At 46.1% G+C, this 27,542-nt stretch overlaps 1 long non-coding RNA gene across 1 annotated transcript in view; it reads right to left on the bottom strand.

Annotated features, from left to right (window-relative positions):
• LOC142666215 (uncharacterized) overlaps positions 1–21,888 on the bottom strand; it is a 93,891-nt gene extending 72,003 nt beyond the window's left edge. Inside the window, exons 1-2 of the long non-coding RNA XR_012851651.1 lie at positions 21,856–21,888; positions 19,422–19,555 (exon numbers count right to left, since the gene is read on the bottom strand). This is a non-coding gene — a long non-coding RNA (uncharacterized LOC142666215). The remainder of the gene's footprint in view (positions 1–19,421; positions 19,556–21,855) is intronic.
• Positions 21,889–27,542: the final 5,654 nt, after the last annotated feature.

The raw sequence follows: 27,542 nt of genomic DNA, 5'->3' as shown, positions 1-27,542 counted from the left end.
CCTAAACGTCTTACTAATCCTGCTCTGAGCAGCGCGACTTTTGCGCCATTTTTAACCATTTGATAAATGTCAAAAAAATCTTTACAACTTGACCACGTCCACATCTCTCCTGATTTCTGTTTTGGAGAGAGAAGAAAAATTTCACAATTTAAACCCAATAACATGAGTCAGCCGTGTGTTTAATCTCCCACCATTTTCAAGATCTCTGCTTGTGGTCAATTAAAGAAATCATGGTTTAGATGTAAAGTGTTATAACCCCTCCTGACCTAGTCCTGCTCTGTGCTGCAGCTGTGTTTACTTAAGTTGTTTGTCTAGACTGCATACAGAGTAACAAACCCTCAGATGTACAGTGGAGGAAATAAGTATTTGATCCCTTGCTGATTTTGTAAGTTTGCCCACTGTCAAAGACATGAACGGTCTAGAATTTTTAGGCTAGGTTAATTTTACCAGTGAGAGATAGATTATATTAAAAAAAAAACAGAAAATCACATTGTCAAAATTATATATATTTATTTGCATTGTGCACAGAGAAATAAGTATTTGATCCCTTTGGCAAACAAGACTTAATAATTGGTGGCAAAACCCTTGTTGGCAAGCACAGCAGTCAGACGTTTTTTGTAGTTGATGATGAGGTTGGCACACATGTTAGATGGAATTTTGGCCCACTCCTCTTTGCAGATCATCTGTAAATCATTAAGATTTCGAGGCTGTCGCTTGGCAACTCGGATCTTCAGCTCCCTCCATAAGTTTTCGATGGGATTAAGGTCTGGAGACTGTCTAGGCCACTCCATGACCTTAATGTGCTTCTTTTTGAGCCACTCCTTTGTTGCCTTGGCTGTATGTTTCGGGTCATTGTCGTGCTGGAAGACCCAGCCACGAGCCATTTTTAATGTCCTGGTGGAGGGAAGGAGGTTGTCACTCAGGATTTGACGGTACATGGCTCCATCCATTCTCCCATTGATGTGGTGAAGTAGTCCTGTGCCCTTAGAAGAGAAACACCCCCAAAACATAATGTTTCCACCTCCATGCTTGACAGTGGGGACGGTGTTCTTTGGGTCATAGGCAGCATTTCTCTTCCTAGAAAAAGGGCAAGTTGAGTTAATGCCAAAGAGCTCAATTTTAGTCTCATCTGACCACAGCACCTTCTCCCAATCACTCTCACAATCATCCAGATGTTCATTTGCAAACTTCAGACGGGCCTGTACATGTGCCTTCTTGAGCAGGGGGACCTTGCGGGCACTGCAGGATTTTAATCCATTACGGCGTAATGTGTTACCAATGGTTTTCTTGGTGACTGTGGTCCCAGCTGCCTTGAGATCATTAACAAGTTCCCCCCGTGTAGTTTTCGGCTGAGCTCTCACCTTCCTCAGGATCAAGGATACCCCACGAGGTGAGATTTTGCATGGAGCCCCAGATCGATGTCGATTGACAGTCATTTTGTATGTCTTCCATTTTCTTACTATTGCACCAACAGTTGTCTCCTTCTCACCCAGCGTCTTACTTATGGTTTTGTAGCCCATTCCAGCCTTGTGCAGGTCTATGATCTTGTCCTGACATCCTTAGAAAGCTCTTTGGTCTTGCCCATGTTGTAGAGGTTAGAGTCAGACTGATCATTGAGTCTGTGGACAGGAGTCTGTTATACAGGTGACCATGTAAGAGCTGTCTATAATGCAGGCACCAAGTTGATTTGGAGCGTGTAAGGCGGGATTCACACGACCGGGTCGTGCCATTTTGCCCGGCCGGTTTGCATTAAGTTTTGCATCCGTGCCGGGCCGGGCAGATCCGGACAGTAACATCAGCGGCAACTCCTGAAGGGGAATCCCCATGTGTTCGGGGATTCCGCTTCAGGAGTTTCCCCTGATGTCACTGCCCAGATATGGACAGAGACATCAAGCGCTCTGTCCAGGAGCGGAATCCCCGAAAACACGGGGATTCCGCTCCTTCAAGGAGCTAAAGTGCGGCTAGCACATAGCAGAGCGGGGAGATACCTCCCTGCTCTGCTATAGTGGCGTCGCTGCAGTAGTAGCAGCCGCAGCAGCAGCTGCTAGCGGCGCCATCGAAGGTGTCGCCGGGCCAGGGTGCTTTTCAAGCAGGGGACGGGAGCCAGCGCAGCGCTCCCTTCCATCTGCTGTACACCCCGGCCCTACCACACAGTGTACAGCGATGCCATTCGTCAGAATGGCATCAACTCCTCCTCCTCACATGCACTCTGCGTTGTGAGGAGGAGGAGATAGAGCGCAAGCTCCGGAAAACCCGGCCGTCACTCGGGACACATCCCGGTGATGGCCGTGTATTACCCGGCCCCATGGACTTCTATGGGAGCCGGGTACCCGGGCGAAGATAGAGCATGTCCTATTTTTTGACGCCCGGTTTTTCCGGCCGTCAAAAAATCGGTCGTGTGAACAGCCCCATTAGGGGTCTATTATTCCTAATGCAGCCGGGTGCCGGCCGATTTATGAACGGGAAACCCTGCCGTGTGAATGAGGCCTAACTGGTCTGGAGGAGGCTGAACTCTTAATGGTTGGTCGGGGGTCACATACTTATTTCTCTGTGCACAATGCAAATAAATATATATAATCTTGACTATGTGATTTTCAGGTTTTTTTTATATAATCTATCTCTCACTGGTAAAATTAACCTAGCCTAAAAATTCTAGACTGTTCATGTCTTTGACAGCGGCCAAACTTACAAAATCAGCAAGGGGTCAAATACTTATTTCCTCCACTGTACATCTGAGGGTTTGTTACTCTGTATCCAGTCTAGACAAACATCTTAAGTAAACACAGCAGCAGCACAGATCTCTCCCGTCCTGATAGTTTGTTACAATGTATTAGTGCAGGTAAGGGCCCATTCACATGAGTGTGAATAACGTTGGAAACCTCGCGCAGCACACGGACCCTTTGATTTCAGTGGGGCCGTTCACACATGCAGGAGTTTTCATGCAGTGAGAGTCCGCAACGTCAAAGTCACTGCATGTCCTACATTGGTGCGTTATCACGCACCTGCGCGCCAATTATAGTCAATGGCTGCGTGAAAACCACGGACGCACGTCAGTGTGCGGTGCGTGATTTGCGCATCAATTAAATTGATTAAAAAAAAAATGTGCTTTGCGAGTGTGTGCACAATGCACGCCCCTCACAGAGCACACTGATGCATGGCGCAACACACGCGGACCACATTCACACACGTCCATGCGCGTGATTCTGATCCGCTCGTGTGAATGGAGCCGTAAACCTATCCCTCAGGTTGTTTACCTCCCACTGGAATATCTTCCAATTGTAGCGAATCCTCAGTTGTGTGGGCTGGACTAGGTTGGGACTGTGTGTAAGGCCTCAGGATGAAAACAAGAATGTTCTTACTCCTGACTGCAAGCAGTGATCTTGAAAATAGTGAGGAATTTAACACCTTCCCGACATTTGACGTATCCATACGCCAAAGTCGGGTAGGGGGAAGTATGGAACGGGCTCATGGAGTGAACCCGCTCCATACGATGCCGGTGACGGCTGTTTGTTACAGCCGACACTTCAGAGTAACGAGCGGGATTGCGCTCGAGCAACTCGTTAAATGCCGCGGTCAATAGTCACTGCAGCATTTAAATCGTTAGAAAGAGGGGGGCGGTCCCCTCTAACAGCTCATCGCGCCCCCCGCAACGCAATTGCGTAGTGGCGATGGTTGCTATGGCTGCCTGGGCCTAATGAATGCCCCCAGGTCTGCCATCTTTGTGCTCCTATTAAGCGCTGCCTCCGCTAGTATTACATTATTATTGCAGTATATCGTGCAAGTGATCTGACGATCGCTGGTTGAAGTCCCCGAGGAGGTACTAATAAAAAAAAGTAAAAATTAGTAAAATAAAGTTGTTTTTTTTATGTAAAAAAAAACCCATTTCCCATTTTCCCCCTAGAGCATAGTAAACAAACAAATAAATAAACATCATTTGTATCGCCGCGTCTGTAAGGCTGGGTTCACACGCCCTATTTACGGACGTAATTTGGGCGTTTTAACCTCGAATTACATCCAAAAATACGGCTCCAAAGCGTCGGCACACATCTGCCTATTCTTTTGAATGGGCTTTACGATGTTCTGTGCCGACGGTCATTTTTTTTACGCGCCGCTGTCAAAAGATGCCCGCATCAAAGAACTGCCTGTCACTTCTTGTGACGTAATTGGAGCCGTTTTCCATTGACTCCATAGAAAAACAGCTCCAATTACGTCCGTAATGGACGCTGCGAAAAACGCCTGCACATGCCATTACGTCTGAAATTCAGGAGCTGTTTTCTACTGAAAACAGCTCCGTGATATCAGCCGTAATGGACGCTGCCGAGTGAACATACCCTTAAAGAGGCTCTGTCACCTACATAAGGAGATCGGCGCTGTAATGTCGGTGACAGTAATGCTTTTTATTTAAAAAAACGATCTTTTTTCACAACGTTAGGAGCGATTCTGGTTTATGCTAATGAGCTTTCTTAATGCCCAAGTTGGCGTATTTTTACTTTCGACCAAGTCGGCGTTGTACAGAGGAGTTTACGACGCTGACCAATCAGTGACCAATCAGCGTCATACACTTCTCTCCATTCATTTAGACAGCAGAATCGCGTTCTTACTAGAACATGATCTGCAGCCACATACACAGCGATTCTGCTTGATTAACCTTAATCCAGTGTCCTGATAATGAATACACATGAAATCCAGCCTGGACGTGACGTGTACTCACAATCCTGACACTTCTGACTCTTTTCTGTGAGATTCCAGAGCAACGGATACGAAATCTCGCGAGATTACGAGGTAAACGAGATTTCGTATCCGTTGCTGGAATGGCTCTCAGAATTTGGCAACTCAAAATAAATTTTCTTTTTTACACTTAGGCCCCATGCACACGAACGTGTTTTTCCGTCCGCAATTCCCCCGAAAATCCACGGGAGAATTGCGGACCCATTCATTTCTATCCGTGTTTTCACGGGTCCCCGCATGTCCGCAAATCCGTGCCGCACAAACTCAGGACATGTCTTATTACGGCCCGCAAATTCGATGCGGACATGCCAATAGAAGTCAATGGGCCCGTGGAAAATGCGGGTACACCTCCGTGTGTCAACCGCAGTTTGCGGATTTGCGGAAGTGTTGCTAGGCGACGAGCGGGAATGAGTTCTGTCGTCATCCTGTTTTACCTAGGCTTTTTTTTTTGAATCCGCATTTTGCGGATTACATACGGATGAACTGCGGAGGACATTTCACGGAACACGGTCCTGGAATTTGCGGACCAGAAAAACACTACAGTCGTGGGCATGAGGCCTTAGGTTTTTACTTATAAAAGTAGTAAAATATAGAAAAAACTATACAAATTTGGTATCGCCGTAATCTTATTGACCCGCAGAATAAACGTTATATGTTGTTTTAATTGCACAGTGAATTCCGTAAAACCGGCGCACAAAAAATAATTTTTCCCCGTTTCCTAGTACATTATACAGCAAAATAAATGGTGCTACGAAAAACTACAACTCGTCCCGCAAAAATCAGCCCTCATAGGACTATCGACGGAAAAATGAAGACGTTATCGCTTCTGGAATGTGGGGAGGAAAAAACGAAAATGAAAATCTGAAAAAGGGCTGCGGCGGGAAGGGGTTAAACGTATTAGAAAGGTTTTATAACTTCATTTTCCATGGATTGGGCCTCATGCAAACAACTGTCCGCAAGTCAACCACATATACAGCACGCAGTCCGCAAGTCATCCACATATACAGCACGCTGTCTGCAAGTCATCCACATATACAGCACACTGTCCGCAAGTCATCCACATATACAGCACACTGTCCGCAAGTCATCCACATATACAGCACGCTGTCTGCAAGTCATCCACATATACAGCACACTGTCCGCAAGTCATCCACATATACAGCACACTGTCTGCAAGTCATCCACATATACAGCACACTGTCCGCAAGTCATCCACATATACAGCACGCTGTCTGCAAGTCATCCACATATACAGCACACTGTCCGCAAGTCATCCACATATACAGCGCGCTGTCCGCAAGTCATCCACATATACAGCACGCTGTCCGCAAGTCATCCACATATACAGCGCGCTGTCCGCAAGTCATCCACATATACAGCGCGCTGTCTGCAAGTCATCCACATATACAGCGCGCTGTCTGCAAGTCATCCACATATACAGCGCGCTGTCCGCAAGTCATCCACATATACAGCACACTGTCCGCAAGTCATCCACATATACAGCGCGCAGTCCGCAAGTCATCCACATATACAGCACACTGTCCGCAAGTCATCTACATATACAGCACACTGTCCGCAAGTCATCCACATATACAGCACACTGTCCGCAAGTCATCTACATATACAGCACGCTGTCCGCAAGTCATCTACATATACAGCACGCTGTCCGCAAGTCATCCACATATACAGCACACTGTCCGCAAGTCATCTACATATACAGCACACTGTCCGCAAGTCATCTACATATACAGCACGCTGTCCGCAAGTCATCCACATATACAGCACGCTGTCCGCAAGTCATCCACATATACAGCACGCTGTCTGCAAGTCAACCACATATACAGCGCGCAGTCCGCAAGTCATCCACATATACAGCACGCTGTCCGCAAGTCCTCTACATATACAGCACGCTGTCTGCAAGTCAACCACATATACAGCGCGCAGTCCGCAAGTCATCCACATATACAGCGCGCTGTCCGCAAGTCATCCACATATACAGCGCGCTGTCCGCAAGTCCTCTACATATACAGCACGCTGTCTGCAAGTCATCCACATATACAGCGCGCTGTCCGCAAGTCATCCACATATACAGCACACTGTCCGCAAGTCATCTACATATACAGCGCGCTGTCCGCAAGTCATCCACATATACAGCACGCTGTCCGCACGTCATCCACATATACAGCACGCTGTCCGCAAGTCATCCACATATACAGCACGCTGTCCGCAAGTCATCCACATATACAGCACGCTGTCCGCAAGTCATCCACATATACAGCGCGCTGTCTGCAATTCAACCACATATACAGCACGCAGTCCGCAAGTCATCCACATATACAGCGCGCTGTCCGCAAGTCATCCACATATACAGCGCGCTGTCCGCAAGTCAACCACATATACAGCACGCTGTCCGCAAGTCATCCACATATACAGCACGCTGTCCGCAAGTCATCCACATATACAGCACGCTGTCCGCAAGTCATCCACATATACAGCACGCTGTCCGCAAGTCATCCACATATACAGCACGCTGTCCGCAAGTCATCCACATATACAGCACGCTGTCCGCAAGTCATCCACATATACAGCGCGCAGTCCGCAAGTCATCCACATATACAGCGCGCTGTCCGCAAGTCATCCACATATACAGCACGCTGTCCGCAAGTCCTCTACATATACAGCACGCTGTCCGCAAGTCATCCACATATACAGCACGCTGTCCGCAAGTCATCCACATATACAGCACGCTGTCCGCAAGTCATCCACATATACAGCGCGCAGTCCGCAAGTCATCCACATATACAGCACGCTGTCCGCAAGTCATCCACATATACAGCACGCTGTCCGCAAATACGGTCTGTAGTTCATCCATATTTACGGATCCGCAAAAAAAACGGCCGAATCTTGGGTAAAGCAATGGCGTCGCATAGTAACGCTTCCGCAACTACAGAAGCCCCTGTAGACTTCTATGGGCGAGTCCATGCCACAATTATGGACAGGAATAGGACATGTTGTATATTTTGCGGCCCGGACAGATCTGTAAATATACTGAGAGATGTCCGTGGCTCATAGTAATGAGAGGATCCACAATTACGGATGAAAACTACGGTCGTGTGCGTGGGGCCTGACGCTGCGGCCATTATTATGTGGATGGCGCCGGCAGCTTCCATAGCGCTGTATATTATTGAGGAAACACATTGTAACAATTACAGAGACTAATGAGACCCTGGGAGATGCGGGCGGCTCATAGGCGGTACATCGGGTGTCGGCCCTGACCTGGGTAGATGTGAGACCCTCCCCCACCCGTCACTTATGGGGCCGGCAAACAGTAATGACCTGAGTGGCAGAGGTGAAGCGTCCATCACTGGGTTGTTATTCGGGTCAGGTGGTGAGTGACAGCCTGGGAAGCTGCAAAACTTGCTGTCGCCTCCAGGGCCTGTGACCCCGAGCACAGGATCGGTATCCCGGGCGTCATCGGCACTGGAATGACCATAGCATCAACTAAAGGGTTAACACCAGAGCGCAGCAGATTCTTAGGAGGAGATTGGAGGCACCAGAGACATTTATCAGCTGCTGCAGAACATCATAATACACACCACAGCTGCTGCAGAACATCATAATGCACACCACAGCTGCTGCAGAACATCACTATACACCACAGCTGCTGCAGAACATCATAATACACACCTTAGTTGCTGCAGAGCATCACAATAGACACATTGAGGGCTGCAGAGCATTGCAATATACCTCAGCTGCTGCAGATCTTTATGTAGCGGATGAGGGTATTAGGCTATGTGCACACACACTAATTACGTCCGTAATTGACGGACGTATTTCGGCCGCAAGTCCCGGACCGAACACAGTGCAGGGAGCCGGGCTCCTAGCATCATAGTTATGTACGACGCTAGGAGTCCCGGCCTCTGCGTGGAACTACTGTCCTGTACTGTAATCATGTTTTCAGTACGGGACAGTTGTCCTGCAGCGAGGCAGGGACTCCTAGCGTCGTACATAACTATGATGTTAGGAGCCCGGCTCCCTGCACTGTGTTCGGTCCGGGACTTGCGGCCGAAATACGTCCGTCAATTACGGATGTAATTAGTGTGTGTGCACATACCCTTAGAATTCAATCAATGGTGGACAGGAGTCACCCCGGAGTCCCATGACCAGAACATCACCTAAATATGGGGGGGGGGGGGCACAATGTATCGTCGCTGCAGGTACACAACTCGCATCTCACCACAAAGCAGAGAAATCGTCCTGATCGTGTGGTGTCCCAGGGGTACGGGGCTCCCTCACCTCATCACACTGACACTCCAAGTAAGGCTTCCTTCACATGTGCGTCGGCTCCATCAGTTGGACCAGAGGTTTCCGTTTCCATCACCATTGATTTCAATGGTGTCGGATCCGGTGCTAAAATACCGTAGTCGATTGCGATATTGATTCCATCAAAACGCCGGAACCCCTGCACAACGGAGACAAACGGAAACCTGTAGCACCGGATCCGTCACCATGGTGATGGGAACCTATGGTTTCAGTTTGTGTCAGTCAGGGTCTCGTTCCGACAGAAAGCTCCGCTGGATCGGGACCCTGGCGCAGATGTGAACGACGCCTAATGGATAATCACACGTCCCATTCTCCAGCAGCTCTTATGTACGCTGCATTCACAAAGTATTCACCCCCTTGGCGTTTTTCCTGTTCTGTTGCATTACAACCTGGAATTAAAGTGGATTTAACATTAGATTTTGTGTAACGGACCTGACAAATAATCCAAATTATTACAGTGGAATGAAAAAAAAAACCTTGTTAAAAAGAAAAAAAACTAAAAACTGTAAAGATGTGAGTGTTTATTCACCCGCTGAATAAGATCCGGTCAAACCGCCTAGGCCTATAATTACATGAATACGGTCGCCATGTGTGCAATCAAAGTGTCACATGATCTGTCACATGACGTCAGTATCAATCCACCTGTTCTGTAAGAGTCTGCAGCGGGGGCAGGGACTAGAGAACGGTCAGGATACAAGGAAAGGAGACTCCACAAAGTGCTGATTGTCCGGGGGTGTGAAGACTTCTGCACATTGTAGTTTTCTGGTTTTCTTCTAATTATTGTTTGTCACAGTAAACAATATTTTTCACCTTCAGGCTGGGTTCACACGACCTATTTTCTGACGTAAACGAGGCGTATTATGCCTCGTTTTACGCCTGAAAATAGGGCTACAATATGTCGGCAAACATCTGCCCATTCATTTGAATGGGTTTGCCGACGTATTGTGCCGACAACCTGTCATTTACGTGTCGTCGTTTGACAGCTGTCAAACAACGACGCGTAAAATTACAGCCTCGTCAAAAGAAGTGCAGGACACTTATATACATTATATGCAGGACACTTATATACATTATATGCAGGACACTTGTATACATTATATGCGGGACTCTTATATACATTATATGCAGGACACTTATATACATTATATGCAGGACACTTATATACATTATATGCAGGACACTTATATACATTATATGCGGGACACTTATATACATTATATGCGGGACACTTATATACATTATATGCGGGACACTTATATACATTATATGCGGGACACTTCTATACATTATATGCGGGACACTTATATACATTATATGCCGGACACTTATATACATTATATGCGGGACGCTTCTATACATTATATGCGGGACGCTTCTATACATTATATGCAGGACACTTGTATACATTATATGCGGGACTCTTATATACATTATATGCAGGACACTTATATACATTATATGCAGGACACTTATATACATTATATGCAGGACACTTATATACATTATATGCGGGACACTTATATACATTATATGCGGGACACTTATATACATTATATGCGGGACACTTATATACATTATATGCGGGACACTTATATACATTATATGCGGGACACTTATATACATTATATGCCGGACACTTATATACATTATATGCGGGACGCTTCTATACATTATATGCGGGACGCTTCTATACATTATATGCGGGACGCTTCTATACATTATATGCGGGACGCTTCTATACATTATATGCGGGACGCTTCTATACATTATATGCGGGACGCTTCTATACATGATATGCGGGACGCTTATATACATGATATGCGGGACGCTTATATACATGATATGCGGGACGCTTATATACATGATATGCGGGACGCTTATATACATGATATGCGGGACGCTTATATACATGATATGCCGGACGCTTATATACATTATATGCCGGACGCTTATATACATTATATGCGGGGCGCTTGTATACATTATATGCGGGACACATATACATTATATGCGGGGCACTTGTATACATTATATGCGGGGCACTTGTATACATTATATGCGGGACACTTGTATACATTATATGCGGGACACTTGTATACATTATATGCGGGACGCTTCTATACATTATATGCGGGACGCTTCTATACATTATATGCGGGACGCTTATATACATTATATGCGGGACGCTTATATACATTATATGCGGGACGCTTATATACATGATATGCGGGACGCTTATATACATTATATGCGGGACGCTTATATACATGATATGCCGGACGCTTATATAAATTATATGCCGGACGCTTATATACATTATATGCGGGGCACTTGTATACATTATATGCGGGACACATATACATTATATGCGGGGCACTTGTATACATTATATGCGGGACACTTGTATACATTATATGCGGGACACTTGTATACATTATATGCGGGACACTTCTATACATTATATGCGGGACACTTCTATACATTATATGCGGGACACTTCTATACATTATATGCGGGACACTTATATACATTATATGCGGGACACTTATATACATTATATGCGGGACACTTATATACATTATATGCTGGACACTTATATACATTATATGCGGGACACTTCTATACATTATATGCGGGACACTTATATACATTATATGCAGGACACTTATATACATTATATGCGGGACACTTCTATACATTATATGCGGGACACTTCTATACATTATATGCGGGACACTTATATACATTATATGCGGGACACTTATATACATTATATGCGGGACACTTCTATACATTATATGCGGGGCACTTATATACATTATATGCGGGACGCTTATATACATCATATGCCGGACGCTTATATACATTATATGCGGGACGCTTCTATACATTATATGCGGGACGCTTCTATACATTATATGCGGGACGCTTCTATACATTATATGCGGGACGCTTCTATACATTATATGCGGGACGCTTCTATACATTATATGCGGGACGCTTCTATACATTATATGCGGGACGCTTCTATACATTATATGCGGGACGCTTCTATACATTATATGCGGGACACATATACATTATATGCCGGACACTTATATACATTATATGCGGGACACATATACATTATATGCCGGACACTTATATATATTATATGCGGGACACATATACATTATATGCCGGACACTTATATACATTATATGCCGGACACTTATATACATTATATGCCGGACGCTTATATACATTATATGCGGGACGCTTATATACATTATATGCGGGACGCTTATATACATTATATGCGGGACGCTTCTATACATTATATGCGGGACACTTATATACATTATATGCGGGACACTTATATACATTATATGCGGGACACTTATATACATTATATGCGGGACACTTCTATACATTATATGCGGGACACTTATATACATTATATGCGGGACACTAATATACATTATATGCGGGACACTCATATACATTATATGCGGGACGCTTATATACATTACATGCGGGACGCTTATATACATTACATGCGGGACACTTATATACATTATATGCGGGACACTTATATACATTATATGCGGGACACTTATATACATTATATGCGGGACACTTATATACATTATATGCGGGACACTTATATACATTATATGCGGGACACTTATATACATTACATGCCGGACACTTATATACATTACTTGCCGGACACTTATATACATTACATGCGGGACACTTATATACATTACATGCGGGACACTTATATACATTACATGCGGGACACTTATATACATTACATGCGGGACACTTATATACATTACATGCGGGACACTTATATACATTACATTCGGGACACTTATATACATTACATGCGGGACACTTATATACATTACATGCGGGACACTTATATACATTATATGCGGGACACTTATATACATTATATGCGGGACACTTATATACATTACATGCGGGACACTTATATACATTACATGCGGGACACTTATATACATTACATGCGGGACACTTATATACATTACATGCGGGACACTTATATACATTACATGCGGGACACTTATATACATGATATGCGGGACACTTATATACATTATATGCGGGACACTTATATACATCATATGCGGGACACTTCTTTGCAACGTAATTTGAGCCGTTCTTCATTGAACTCAATGAAGAGCAGCTCAAGATTACAGGCGTCAGACGCCTCGCATAATACGAGGAGGAGCTTTTACAGCTGAAACGAGGCAGCTGTTTTCTCCTGAAAACAGTCTGTCATTTCAGCCGTAAAAGCCAGCTAGCGTTTGCACATACCCTCACAGTGGTAGTAGATGTGTGGCAGTGGTGGTAGATGTTGTGTGGCAGTGGTGGCAGATGTTGTGTGGCAGTGGTGGCAGATGTGTGGCAGTGGTGGCAGATGTGTGGCAGTGGTGGCAGATGTGTGGCAGTGGTGGCAGATGTTGTGCGGCAGTGGTGGTAGATGTTGTGTGGCAGTGGTGGCAGATGTTGTGTGGCAGTGGTGGCAGATGTTGTGTGGCAGATGTTGTGAGGCATACTTTGTATGGGAGCACGGCCCGAAAAATGTGGGAGGTTGTGCCAGCAATCGTGGGTCGCAATTCACGGGCCGTGCACACATTGATTTCAATAAACCTGGAACGTATAATGACTTGTCCTATTTTTTTCTGGGCTCCCGGCCAATGCATGGACCGTGGAAATCACTGTCGTGTGCATGAGGCCTAAGGGTTTTTACTGTACGCAAATACGGAACTGCAAATATGGATGCACATCCGTAGGTGTCCGCAATTGTGGAAGCGCCCATAGACTTCTATGGGCGAGTCTGTGCCGGACAAGAATAAGACATGTTCTATATTTTGCTGGTCATTTATACGGCCCAGACACAATCGGTAAATATACTGTAACGTGTCCACGGCTTATAGGAATGAATGGATCCGCAATATCATCTGTAATTACTGATGAAAACTACGGTCGTGTGCATGGGGCCTAAACCTGGATATTATCTCCAGACATGTACGGCCAATAATATAACACTGCGCTGTACTGATCGTGAGTTACATCATGTCTTATACTCCAGTCACATCCAGAGCTGCAGCCACTATTCTGCTGTTATATCATGTCTTATACTCCAGTCCCGATTCTGCTGACTGTCATTTGGAGACTGGGACAGTTCTGACAAATACCTAACAGATGAACTTTCCTAAAACACTGTACACTGAAGTAGAAAGAAAGCTACATCTCCAACAATGCAATGCAGGAGAGCACAGTGCATTATAAATGCCATCCTGTAAGATACATATCGGTTTTTGTAATGGGGCACTGTGAGGCAAATATTAACCATGTGTCGCATCTAAAATGTTCCTCTTTGGCATCTGTACTATTTGGAGGTGACTATAGATTACAGGATTATATTTTAGGACGTGACCAACAGGCAGCTGCATAAGGCAGTGAGCGGGACAGTTCCTCTGGTCTGTGTCTCCCTCTGGTGGAGAAGGTGGAAACTGCAAATTGTACAGATTAATTCTACAATAGAATAAGAAGCAGCAATAGCTGAAAAGTGTGAGGGAGCCTCGTGTATTGTACTGCAGCACCTGACCCCCGTGACAGTGATGTTACCCAGGTGAACCGCGGGCACGACTGGTCTACAGGCACCTTGTATATCCCAGGTGGGAGATCTCGGCACAAGGAAGCGGGGAATATCCCTAACATTTCCTTGTGCAGAAATCCCATCATCCTTTTTATCAGTGCAGCAGATCTCACAAAGAGAAGTCATATAACCCCCAGCAGCCCCCATGTATATACAGGACAATCGCCTCTCTCTATATAACACACAGGTCCTTCTCAATGAATTAGAAGACCATCAAAAAGTTCATTTATGTCAGTAATTCAATTCATAAAGTGTCTCATATATTCTATAGATTCATCACACACAGAGGGATCTCATATATTCTATAGATTCATCACACGCAGAGGGATCTCATATATTCTATAGATTCATCACACACAGAGGGATCTCATATATTCTATAGGTTCATCACACACAGAGGGATCTCATATATTCTATAGATTCATCACACACAGAGGGATCTCATATATTCTATAGGTTCATCACACACAGAGGGATCACATATATTCTATAGATTCATCACACACAGAGGGATCTCATATATTCTATAGGTTCATCACACACAGAGGGATCTCATATATTCTATAGATTCATCACACACAGAGGGATCTCATATATTCTATAGGTTCATCACACACAGAGGGATCTATTTCCAGCATTTTTTCTTGTAATGTTGATGATTATGGGAACAGTTACTGAAAACCCCAAATTTTGTGTCTCAGAAAATGAGAATATTATATAAGCCCAATTTCAAAAATGATTTTTAATACAGAAATGTCGTCTTACTGAGAAGTCCGTCCAGTATCTGCCCCCAATACTTGGCCGGGGCTCCGACTCTGCATGAATTACTGCAACAATGCGACGTGGCATGGAGGCGATCAGCCTGTGGCACTGCTGAGGTGTTATCAATGCGGCATGGCATGGAGGCGATCAGCCTGTGGCACTGCTGAGTTGTCATTAATGCGGCGTGGCATGGAGGCGATCAGCCTGTGGCACTGCTGAGGGGTTATTACTGCGGCGTGGCATGGGGGCGATCAGCCTGTGGCACTGCTGAGGTGTTATCAATGTGGTGTGGCATGGAGGCGATCAGCCTGTGGCACTGCTGAGGTGTTATCAATGCAGCGTGGCATGGAGGCGATCAGCCTGTGGCACTGTAAAGGTATTATTAATGCAGCGTGGCATGGAGCCGATCAGCCTGTGGTATTGCTGAAGAGTTCTCAATATGGCGTGGCATGGAGGCGATCAGCCTGTGGCACTGCTGAGGTGTTATCAATGCGGCGTGGCATGGAGGCGATCAGCCTGTGGCACTGCTGAGTTGTCATTAATGCGGCGTCGCATGGAGGCGATCAGCCTGTGGCACTGCTGAGGGGTTATTACTGCGGCGTGGCATGGGGGCGATCAGCCTATGGCACTGCTGAGGTGTTATCAATGTGGTGTGGCATGGAGGCGACCAGCCTGTGGCACTGCTGAGGTGTTATCAATGTGGTGTGGCATGGAGGCGATCAGCCTGTGGCACTGCTGAGGTGTTATCAATGCAGCGTGGCATGGAGGCGATCAGCCTGTGGCACTGTAAAGGTATTATTAATGCAGCGTGGCATGGAGCCGATCAGCCTGTGGTATTGCTGAAGAGTTATCAATGTGGCGTGGCATGGAGGCGATCAGCCTGTGGCACTGCTGAGGTGTTATCAATGCGGCATGGCATGGAGGCGATCAGCCTGTGGCACTGCTGAGTTGTCATTAATGCGGCGTGGCATGGAGGCGATCAGCCTGTGGCACTGCTGAGGGGTTATTACTGCGGCGTGGCATGGGGGCGATCAGCCTGTGGCACTGCTGAGGTGTTATCAATGTGGTGTGGCATGGAGGCGACCAGCCTGTGGCACTGCTGAGGTGTTATCAATGCGGCATGACATGGAGGCGATCAGCCTGTGGCACTGCTGAGTTGTCATTAATGCGGCATGGCATGGAGGCGATCAGCCTGTGGCACTGCTGAGGGGTTATTACTGCGGCGTGGCATGGAGGCGATCAGCCTGTGGCACTGCTGAGGTGTCATTAATATGGCATGGAGGCGATGAGCCTGTGGCACTGCTGAGGTGTTATCAATGCGGCGTGGCATGGAGCCGATCAGCCTGTGGCGCTGCTGAGTTGTCATTAATGCGGCGTGGCATGGAGGTGATCAGCCTGTGGCGCTGCTAAGGTGTTATCAATGCGGCATGACATGGGGGTGATCAGCCTGTGGCACTGCTGAGGTGTTATCAATGTGGTGTGGCATGGAGGCGATCAGCCTGTGGCACTGCTGAGGTGTTATCAATGCAGCGTGGCATGGAGGCGATCAGCCTGTGGCACTGTAAAGGTATTATTAATGCAGCGTGGCATGGAGCCGATCAGCCTGTGGTATTGCTGAAGAGTTATCAATGTGGCGTGGCATGGAGGCGATCAGCCTATGGCACTGCTGAGGTGTTATCAATGCGGCGTGGCATGGAGGCGATCAGCCTTTGGCACTGCTGAGTTGTCATTAATGCGGCGTGGCATGGAGGCGATCAGCCTGTGGCACTGCTGAGGGGTTATTACTGCGGCGTGGCATGGAGGCGATCAGCCTGTGGCACTGCTGAGGTGTCATTAATATGGCATGGAGGCGATGAGCCTGTGGCACTGCTGAGGTGTTCTCAATGCGGCGTGGCATGGAGGCGATCAGCCTGTGGCACTGCTGAGTTGTCATTAATGCGGCGTGGCATGGAGGCGATCAGCCTGTGGCACTGCTGAGGGGTTATTACTGTGGCGTGGCATGGAGGCGATCAGCCTGTGGCACTGCTGACGTGTCATTAATATGGCATGGAGGCGATGAGCCTGTGGCACTGCTGAGTTGTCATTAATGCGGCGTGGCATGGAGGCGATCAGCCTGTGGCACTGCTGAGGTGTTGTGGAAGCCCGGGTTGTATGATATTGGCCTTCAGCTTGTCTGCATTGCTGGGTCTAGGGTCTCATCTTCCTCTTGACAAAACCCTATAGATTCTCTATGGGGTTTAGGTCGGGGGAGTTTGCTGGCCAATCAGGTGCAGTGATTCTGCGGTTATTACACCAGGTATTGGTACTATTGGCAGTGTGGGCAGGTGCCAAGTCCTGCTGGAAAATGAAATCAGCGTCTCCATAAGGCGTGTCAGCAGAGGGAAGCATGAAGTGCTGGGAAATGTCCTGCTAGACGCTGCGCGGACTCAGACACTGTCAAAAGTACCAATACCTGGTGTAATAACCACAGTATCACTGCACTTGATTGACCAGCAAACTCGCCTGACCTAAACCCCATAGAGAATCTACAGGGTATTGTCAAGAGGAAGATGAGAGACACCAGACCCAACAATGCAGACAAGCTGAAGGCCGATATCATACAATCTGAGCTTCCATAACCCCTCAGCAATACCAGAGCCTGATCGCCTCCATGCCACGCCGCATTGATAACACCTCAGCAGTGCCACAGACTGATTGCCCCCAATACTTGGCCGGGGCTCCGACTCTGCATGAATTACTGCAACAATGCGGCGTGGCATGGAGGCGGATACTGGACGGACTTCTCAGTAAGACGACATTTCTGTATTAAAAATCATTTTTGAAATTGGGCTTATGTAATGTTCTAACTTTCTGAGACGCTAAATTTTGGGTTTTCAGTAACTGTTCCCATAATCATCAACATTACAAGAAAAAATGCTAGACATAGATCCCTCTGTGTGTGATGAATCTATAGAATATATGAGATCCCTCTGTGTGTGATGAATCTATAGAATATATGAGATCCCTCTGTGTGTGATGAATCTATAGAATATATGAGATCCCTCTGTGTGTGATGAATCTATAGAATATATGAGATCCCTCTGTGTGTGATGAATCTATAGAATATGAGATCCCTCTGTGTGTGATGAATCTATAGAATATGAGATCCCTCTGTGTGTGATGAATCTATAGAATATATGAGATCCCTCTGTGTGTGTGATGAATCTATAGAATATATGAGATCCCTCTGTGTGTGATGAATCTATAGAATATATGAGATCCCTCTGTGTGTGATGAATCTATAGAATATATGAGATCCCTCTGTGTGTGATGAATCTATAGAATATATGAGATCCCTCTGTGTGTGATGAATCTATAGAATATGAGATCCCTCTGTGTGTGATGAATCTATAGAATATGAGATCCCTCTGTGTGTGATGAATCTATAGAATATGTGAGAGACTTTATGAATTGAATTACTGACAGAATATCAAAAAGTTCATTTATAAGGACGTGTGTGTGTGTGTGTGTGTGTGTGTGTGTGTGTGTGTGTGTGTGTGTGTGTGTGTGTGTGTGTGTGTGTGTGTGTGTGTGTGTGTGCAGTGGCGGATTAAGTAAACCATGGGCCCTGGGCTGTTCCACAAGCTTGGGCCCCCTTGTCCACCACCGCCCTGCCACGTCATGTCTATATTAAACACCACCTTTCTGTGTGAGCACTGACAAATGAGTGCTACGATTCCCCTTGTCAAAGGGCTGTGTCCCTACACACTGACAGTCTTCAACCATCGCTGACAGTATCACACTGTGTAGGGACACATCCTCCTGACAAGGGGAATGGTAACACGCATTTGTCTATTAGTCCTGGGTACACAAAGACTTTATGTGGAATACAAGGATTTCCGATAACAGACATGTCAGGAGAGGTGACAGATCTATAAATGCAATGACTCACAGGTGATGTCTTCACTGATAGGTCGTTCTCTTTTCTTCTCCATCTGACACAGACCGCTATGGCGACTTCTCCTGATGACTGCAGTTTCCTGATGAGAAATCTTTTCCCCTTGATTCTGTAGCCATTTTCAGCGTCTATAGCAACATAAAAATTCAGACATAAACACCATAAATTGTCTTATACCCCAGACCACTAAGCAAATTAAGACCCAGGCCCATACATTAACTCAACCCAATAAATTCAGTCCCCAAGAGGTAACTAAACTTTTAAAAAACATTTGGCGTGTCATAGTGAGAGTGATATGTCAGAAGTTTTGATTGATGGGGGTCCCAGCATTGAGACCACCACCGATCACTAAAACAAAGCAGCAGGAGTGCCCGGGTGAGCGCTGTTCCACTTCATTTCTGATTGTCTTTCCTCGTCGCGGTGTACGGACTCATAGACTTTCTGTTGTGCCCATAGACCGCATGCTCGGCTATCAGAGGAAAGACGATCAGAAACAAAGTGGCTCCTCACTCACCTGAGCGCTTCTGCCACTTTGTTTCAGCGATTGGTGGGGTCTCAGTGCCCGGACCCCCACCGATTAGAACATTTGACATGTCACTATGACATGTATTTTTTTTTAAAAAGTTTCGTTAGTTACCCTTTAAGCAGTCAGACACCCCTCCCCAGTGCATCTGACTGACTGCTGAGTGCCCTATGGGAGGGTCTAAGTGTCTGACACTTAGGGCGGATTTACACGAGCGTGTGCGTTTTGCGCACACAAAAAATGCGGCGTTTTGCGAGCGCAAAAGGCACTTAACAGCTCCGTGTGTCATCACCATATGATGCGCGGCTGCGTGCCTTTCGCGCACCCGCCATCATTATGACACTCTGTTTGCATGTTTGTAGCACCTGGTGCTTTTCTGTTTGCAATCATAGTTATACTGCTGTTGAGCAAATCACGCACGTCCCACGGAGGTGCCTCCGTGTGGCATGCGTGATTTTCACGCACCCATTGACTTCAATGGGTGCGTGATGCGCAAAAAACGCAGAAATATAGGACATGTCGTCAGTTTTACGCAGCAGACTCACGCTGCGCAAAAATCACTGACAGTCTGCACTGCCCCATATACTTGCATAGGTCCGTGCGACGCGCATGAAAAGCACGCGCGTTGCACGGACAAATTACACGTTCATGTAAATCCGCCCTTATTGCTCTTGGGGGGGGGGGGGGGAGGAGTTATTCCCCTATAGAACCCTGAACAGTCAATCAAACGCTCTGACCCCCCCCCCCCCCTGCAGAATAATAACTACTGAGGGCTCCATGGGGGAGATTATACTGCAGGGGGGGGGTTCTGAGCATCTGACTTACTGCAGAGGGCTCTATGGGTGGGAAATTATTTTGCACACAAAAAATGTGAGATTAAACACCCTATATACAATTCACACTAACACCAAACACTATATATTCAAACCACACACACTATATAGACTTACATTATAGACACTATAAACACAGCACACACTATATACACAGCACACACTATATACACAGCACACACTATATAGACTTACATTATGACACACATATACACACACACACTACATAGACTTACATTATAGACACTATATACACAGCACACACTATATACACAGCACACACTATATACACAGCACACACTATATAGACTTACATTATGACACACATAAACACACACACACTACATAGACTTACATTATAGACACTATATACACAGCACACACTATATACACAGCACACACTACATAGACTTACATTATAGACACAGCACACACTATATACACAGCACACACTATATAGACTTACATTATGACACACACACACACACACACACTACATAGACTTACATTATAGACACTATATACACAGCACACACTATATACACAGCACACACTATATAGACTTACATTATGACACACACACACACACACACACTACATAGACTTACATTATAGACACTATATACACAGCACACACTATATACACAGCACACACTATATACACTATATACACAGCACACACTATATAGACTTACATTATGACACACACACACACACACACACACACTACATAGACTTACATTATAGACACTATATACACAGCACACACTATATACACAGCACACACTATATACACAGCACACACTATATAGACTTACATTATGACACACACACACACACACACACTACATAGACTTACATTATAGACACTATATACACAGCACACACTATATACACAGCACACACTATATACACAGCACACACTATATAGACTTACATTATGACACACACACACACTACATAGACTTACATTATAGACACTATATACACAGCACACACTATATACACAGCACACACTATATACACAGCACACACTATATAGACTTACATTAACTAACACACACACACTTACCAGTCTCTTCCTCTGCGGTGCTTGTCTCTGGCAGTCTCCAGGACCTTAATCATGTGACTGTGACGTCACCACAGGTCCTTCACCCTCTAGTTTCAGTTTTGCCGTTATCAGGCAGCTGCTGGAGGTTTAGACAGGAGGGAGAGTGCACAGCAGCACAGAGGAGCAGACTGTCAGGGAGACTCCAGCACCTGCCCATCACAATCTCTGACAGTCTGCTCTCTACAGCTGATGTGCTGTGCCCCTGTTCCCTGGCCGCAATTGACTCCCCCTGCACATTCCCCCCGCCTCTAGAATGCGGCCGGCAGCAGCAGCAGCCCTGGAGAGTTTTGTTTCACTTGTGTGCGGTGTGGGAAGCTATGGGCCCCCCTGCAAGCCTTGGGCCCCGGGCGACCGCCCGAAACGCCCATATGGGGATCCGCCACTGTGTGTGTGTGTGTGTAAAAACATAGGTGGTGTGTCCATCAATAATATTTTCCTGAATCGTACTGTTATGCTTATTAATATGGTCCCATATCTCCGTAGTCGTCTCTCCCATGATCGTCGAAACGACGCAAGCGCAGTAATACATTGCAGGTAGTGCGCTCACTATGAGACGCTGACACGGATGTGGTAGGGCTGGTTGGGCTCCGTCCCGGCTTCCAGACGATACATCACTGTAAGTTTTAAGGCACTTTGCTTTTTATATACTAATTGTTATGATACTTAGTTTGTGATATTTAACACGTCTGGGGAGGGAATATTATGTCCACATTGATTGGCCATATTTATACCCACATGGTCCACTGTTTTCGTATGCTCGATAAAGACTCCTGTGTGGGTCAGAACGTGGCTGTACTTTGGGATATGTTACTAAACACTGAAAATCTGTAGCCAAGTTTTTTACGATCCTCACGGTTGCGGCGTCACGTTCCTCACTGTTGCGGCGTCACGTTCCTCACTGTTGCGGCGTCACGTTCCTCACTGTTGCGGCGTCACGTTCCTCACTGTTGCGGCGTCACGTTCCTCACTGTTGCCGTGTCACGTTCCTCACTGTTGCGGCGTCACGTTCCTCACTGTTGCCGTGTCACGTTCCTCACTATTGCTGATAAAATGCAGAATTAATCGTGACGTCGCAACAAAGTTCAAATAATGTTTTGGAATGGCCAAGTGAAAGTCCTGACCGTAATTCAACAAATCCCGTAGACGTTTAGATGCAGTTATTGCCGCACAGGGCGTCACCACAGGGGCTTCCCTCTTGACTTTTATCATTCTTAGGCCTCATGCACACGACCGTATTTTTTCCCACCCGTAAATACTGGCGTAAATACGGGTCCGGTGTCACACGTATTCGACCCGTTTTGCACCAGTATTTACGGACCGGTGCGCGTAAATACGGTTCCGGTGTCACCAGTATTCCACCCGTATTTACGGGCACGTTTTCGATGCAAAATTGCACTGCACTAATCGGCAGCCCCTTCTCTCTATCAGTGCAGGATAGAGAAAAGGGGCAGCCCCTTCCGAGGTAAAAGTAAAAGAAATTCATACTTACCCGGCCGTTGTCTTGGTGACGCGTCCCTCTCCTGACATCCAGCCCGACATCCCTGGATGACGCGGCAGTCCATGTGACCGCTGCAGCCTGTGATTGGCCTGTGATTGGCTGCAGCTGTCACATGGGCTGAAACGTCATCCAGGGGTGTCGGGCCGGATGTCGAGGGGGACGCGTCACCAAGGCAACGGCCGGGAGACCGGACTGGAGGAAGAAGCAGGAAGTTCTCTGTAAGTATGAACATCTTTTTTTTTTTTTTTTACAGGTTGCTGTATATTCTGATCGGAATTCACTGTCCAGGGTGCTGAAAGAGTTACTGCCGATCAGTTAACTCTTTCAGCACCCTGGACAGTGACTATTTACCGACGTCGCCTAGCAACGCTGCCGTAATGACGGGTGCACACATGTAGCCACCCGTCATTACGGGAGCTCCATAGACTTCTATGGGCTGTCCGTGCCTGAAATAGGACATGTTCTATCTTTTTCAACGGCACGTGCACCTTCCCGTAAGAAAACGGGAAGGTACCCATGGCCAATAGCAGTCTATGAGCCCGTTATTACGGGTCGTAATTACGACCCGTAATAACGGGAGTTTTTACGGTCGTGTGCATGAGGCCTTAGCCTTTTGGTGTGTCCTAGAGATTCTGCCAGCTGCATTGTTAAAATCACTCCCAAAATGGCAGCCGGACACTACTTAGCAATTTGAAGACACCTTTTCCTGGCTTGTAGGAGGCGGGGTGAGATTCCCTCCCACATTTACGGCAGCTGTGAGTCAGGTTGCTTTCCCTTATTCACCTTGCTGTAATTCTGGGAAATGCTCCCTCTGGTGGCCAACATAGGAAAACATGTCAAATTATTATTTAATTTTTAATACTTCCCACCGTGTGTAAGAAAAAAAATGTAGCAAAAATTTTTTAATTATATAATAAAAATAAGTAACTTACTTAAAAAAAATAATAATAATAATTTGTGACACATTCCCTTTGTCTATTGACAGTCATTTCATAAAAATGAAGTTCCCCTTTAGGTAACCCCTGTCAGTAAGCAGCCGTGTATACTCCCTTTACCAGCCAGTGACCGGGTTGAGATATTTCCTGATGGTCAGCGGGGACACCGGGGCGAGCTGTGCATCACAGGCCATATAGAGAGATGAAGCCCATGCTCTAGGTCCTGAATTGCATTCCCTTGCGACATGGACCGCCTACATGGCAGCCATTTTGAATAATTTACATTTCCACCAATAGAAATGTGCACAATTTGCATAATTTCCCAGAATGCATTGCTGAAATTCTCCCTAAGTTTACTGAGTTTCAAAAAGAATAAATTAAACGGAGGTAAAACGTTGAAATCTGGTATGCTAGCGTGGTTCCTGGCGGGTGAGGCGCAGGTGCTCCCAGGACACGCCCAGGCTGAAAATTTTATTTAAAAAAAAATATTTTGCCAAAAATGTTATTTAGAAAAAAATTAAATTATTTTGCTGAAAAATTTATTTAAAATAAAAAAAAAAATTATTTTTGGTACATTTGGTAGGTGAGCATCATTCTATGTACTTCTATTATTCTAGAACTTGTAGCCAAACATCTCCTAAAGCATTTACATCACATGCTTAGAGAACCAATAGAATCCCTTAAGCTTGGCCGAATCCTCTCATACCAGAAGGCCTCGGGCCACCACACATAGTAGCAGCTCAGAACCTCAACCAGTGAGTGAGACTCCAGCCCGCAAGGGCTTCACAAGTGCAGTACAATACACTCTATAATATAGTCAGAGCACTCTAACAGGAATACTTTCAGTGGGACATTTATTTCATTTAGGGAGAGTTTTAAGCAATGCACCATGGGAAATTATGCAAATCTGAAGAGCAGAAGGTATATCTGTCATATTCTTGTTACAGAGCAGGAAAAGGCGTTACATAGGAGGGGAGGTGGATCTCCCTCACAGTTTTTTCTGTAGCCGGATTACAGCCCAGACTCAGTACCTCGGGGTATTTTTGGTACATCTTCTAGGTGAGCAATAATCCAGTCATTTCACATTTATTTCCATTGTTCTATAACTTGTAACATTTCTACTTCTAATAATGCATTTACATCACTTGCTTAGGGAACCAATAGAATCCCTTAATCCCTTAATCAGGGCACTCTAACAGGAATACCTTCAGTGGGACATTTATTTAACTTAGGGAGAGTTTTAAGCAATGCACCATGGGAAATTATGCAAATAGAAGGTATGTCTGTTATATTCTTGTTGCAGAGGAAGAGGAGTCACAGAGGAGGGGAGGTGCATCCCATGTTCCCTCCCAGTTTTTTCTGCAGCTAGGTTGTGGCTCCGATTCAGCACCATGGGGTGGGGCCAATAGAGTTCACTAGATCAAGGTCAAAGGGGATCTGGGACACTCCCTTATTGTGTCAATATACTGAGCAGTGCAAGGAGCTTCACCAACTTGTTCAAATATAGACAGGACCTCCATTGACATCATGAATAAGTTTTGCAGTAATCCTCTAATGATTTTAACCAATGATTTTCTGGATGAACCAAGAGTGACCATCAATTCTCTGTCATTGGATCATCTTGTTTATTCACAGAAATTTAGTTGACTTATGGGAAGCATTAATAGTCCCAGAGCAAAGTTCTCCAGGCCCCATAAGAAGCAGAAGTGACCAGAATGCAATGTTCCAGATCGTTTTTTTAAATCTTTTTTTGAAAGCCTGAGCCGTGCTTTCTCACCCAAGTGCATAAAAAGTGCACAAGGATTCGGTCTATTGCAGCCCTTCTCTTAAAAGAAAGAGGCCGCGCATAACCATTCCCCGACCCTCCAAACCGTAGGCCTAGTGCATCCCCCCCCTTGCCGAAGCTTGGGGAGACACAAACACTCCAAGGCTTCTACCTGGGCTACCACCCCAGTGTCCACCTTGGAGCCTGCATCTGGTTGCACCTCCCCTCCGAAGAAGGGAGGCCGGGTTGCAGGGAAAAAAGTAACCAGAAGGCCACACATTTTCCCCCTAGACCCTGGAAGGTTCCCAGAAGGGCACCGCATCCCGAAAATCTAGTGACAAACAGTGAAAAACCAAACTAAATAAGTGGATGTGCGCCGTGATATCGGCGTGGACATCCGCCAGGTATAAAAAAATTCCTCATCTCCCAGCCAGAAGGCCGGGAGAATAAAGGTGTGCGCTCATATAGTGTGAAAGAGCAATGCGTGCAAATGTGCCATCACTCAGAGGGATCCCACCCACAGTGAGTTAGGGCACCCGAGGGTCACCAGCCCTGGGGCCCATAGCAACTCGGGCTTCCAAACTACCCGACTTCGATCCAGCGGTCGCCTGGTCACCTACAAATGGTACCTTTAAACCAAATGCGTACACCAGAGCGATGACCGTTGTGGTTCCCTGCCTCTCACCTCGGCGTCCTGTCATCCCTCCACGATGGCGGCTCCTCCACCGGCAGGGATGATTACGGACCTCAGCTTGGGCAGCTAATACACTTGATCTTAGCCAGGCCGAGAAGTGTAAAGATCTGAGCGACTGTGACAAGGGACAAATTGTGATGTCTTAGGGTAAGTTCACACAGAGCTTTTTTACACGTTTTTGCATGCGGCAACCGCGTTGGAAAATGTGCCAAAAAAACGGTCGAAAACTTGATTTCAATGGGAAGCGCAGGCGTTTTTTGTCCACGAGCGGTGAAACCGTCTCGCAGGAAAGAGAAGCGACATGTCCTATCTTCGGGCGTTTACCTCTCTGACCTCCCATTGACATCAATCGCACATAATTGCGGGCGAAAAATGCCAAATCTGCCTGCAAAAAACTCTGTGTGAACCCAGCCTTAAAGGATCTCCTCCTAATGTCTTGTGACAGACACCACAGGAACCGTCAGTCTTGGGGAGTCCGGGCCTCAACTGGCTCAGAGCCGTACAGGGGCACCAGGGCGACTATACAATATTAGGGAGGGGGTTACATTTTTATGGCTGATCGGTGTATATATTATTACACAAGATCCTAATATTATCGCTTCTCGGCCTTTTGATACTATCCATCTGTACCCCACACCTGTCTCCATTCTGTTTATACGTGACGATTGTGTGATACTGTCTACTGAGCTGGGTATCTAATCCTATCATGTGTGATACTGTCTGCTGAGCCGTGTATCTAATCCTATCATGTGTGAT

The sequence above is a fragment of the Rhinoderma darwinii genome, chromosome 13 (genome assembly GCF_050947455.1).
Source record: "Rhinoderma darwinii isolate aRhiDar2 chromosome 13, aRhiDar2.hap1, whole genome shotgun sequence".
Taxonomy (NCBI): Eukaryota; Metazoa; Chordata; class Amphibia; order Anura; family Rhinodermatidae; genus Rhinoderma; species Rhinoderma darwinii.
The sequence above is the reverse complement of the archived record's forward strand: the minus strand, read 5'-3'. Positions and strand labels throughout refer to the sequence as shown.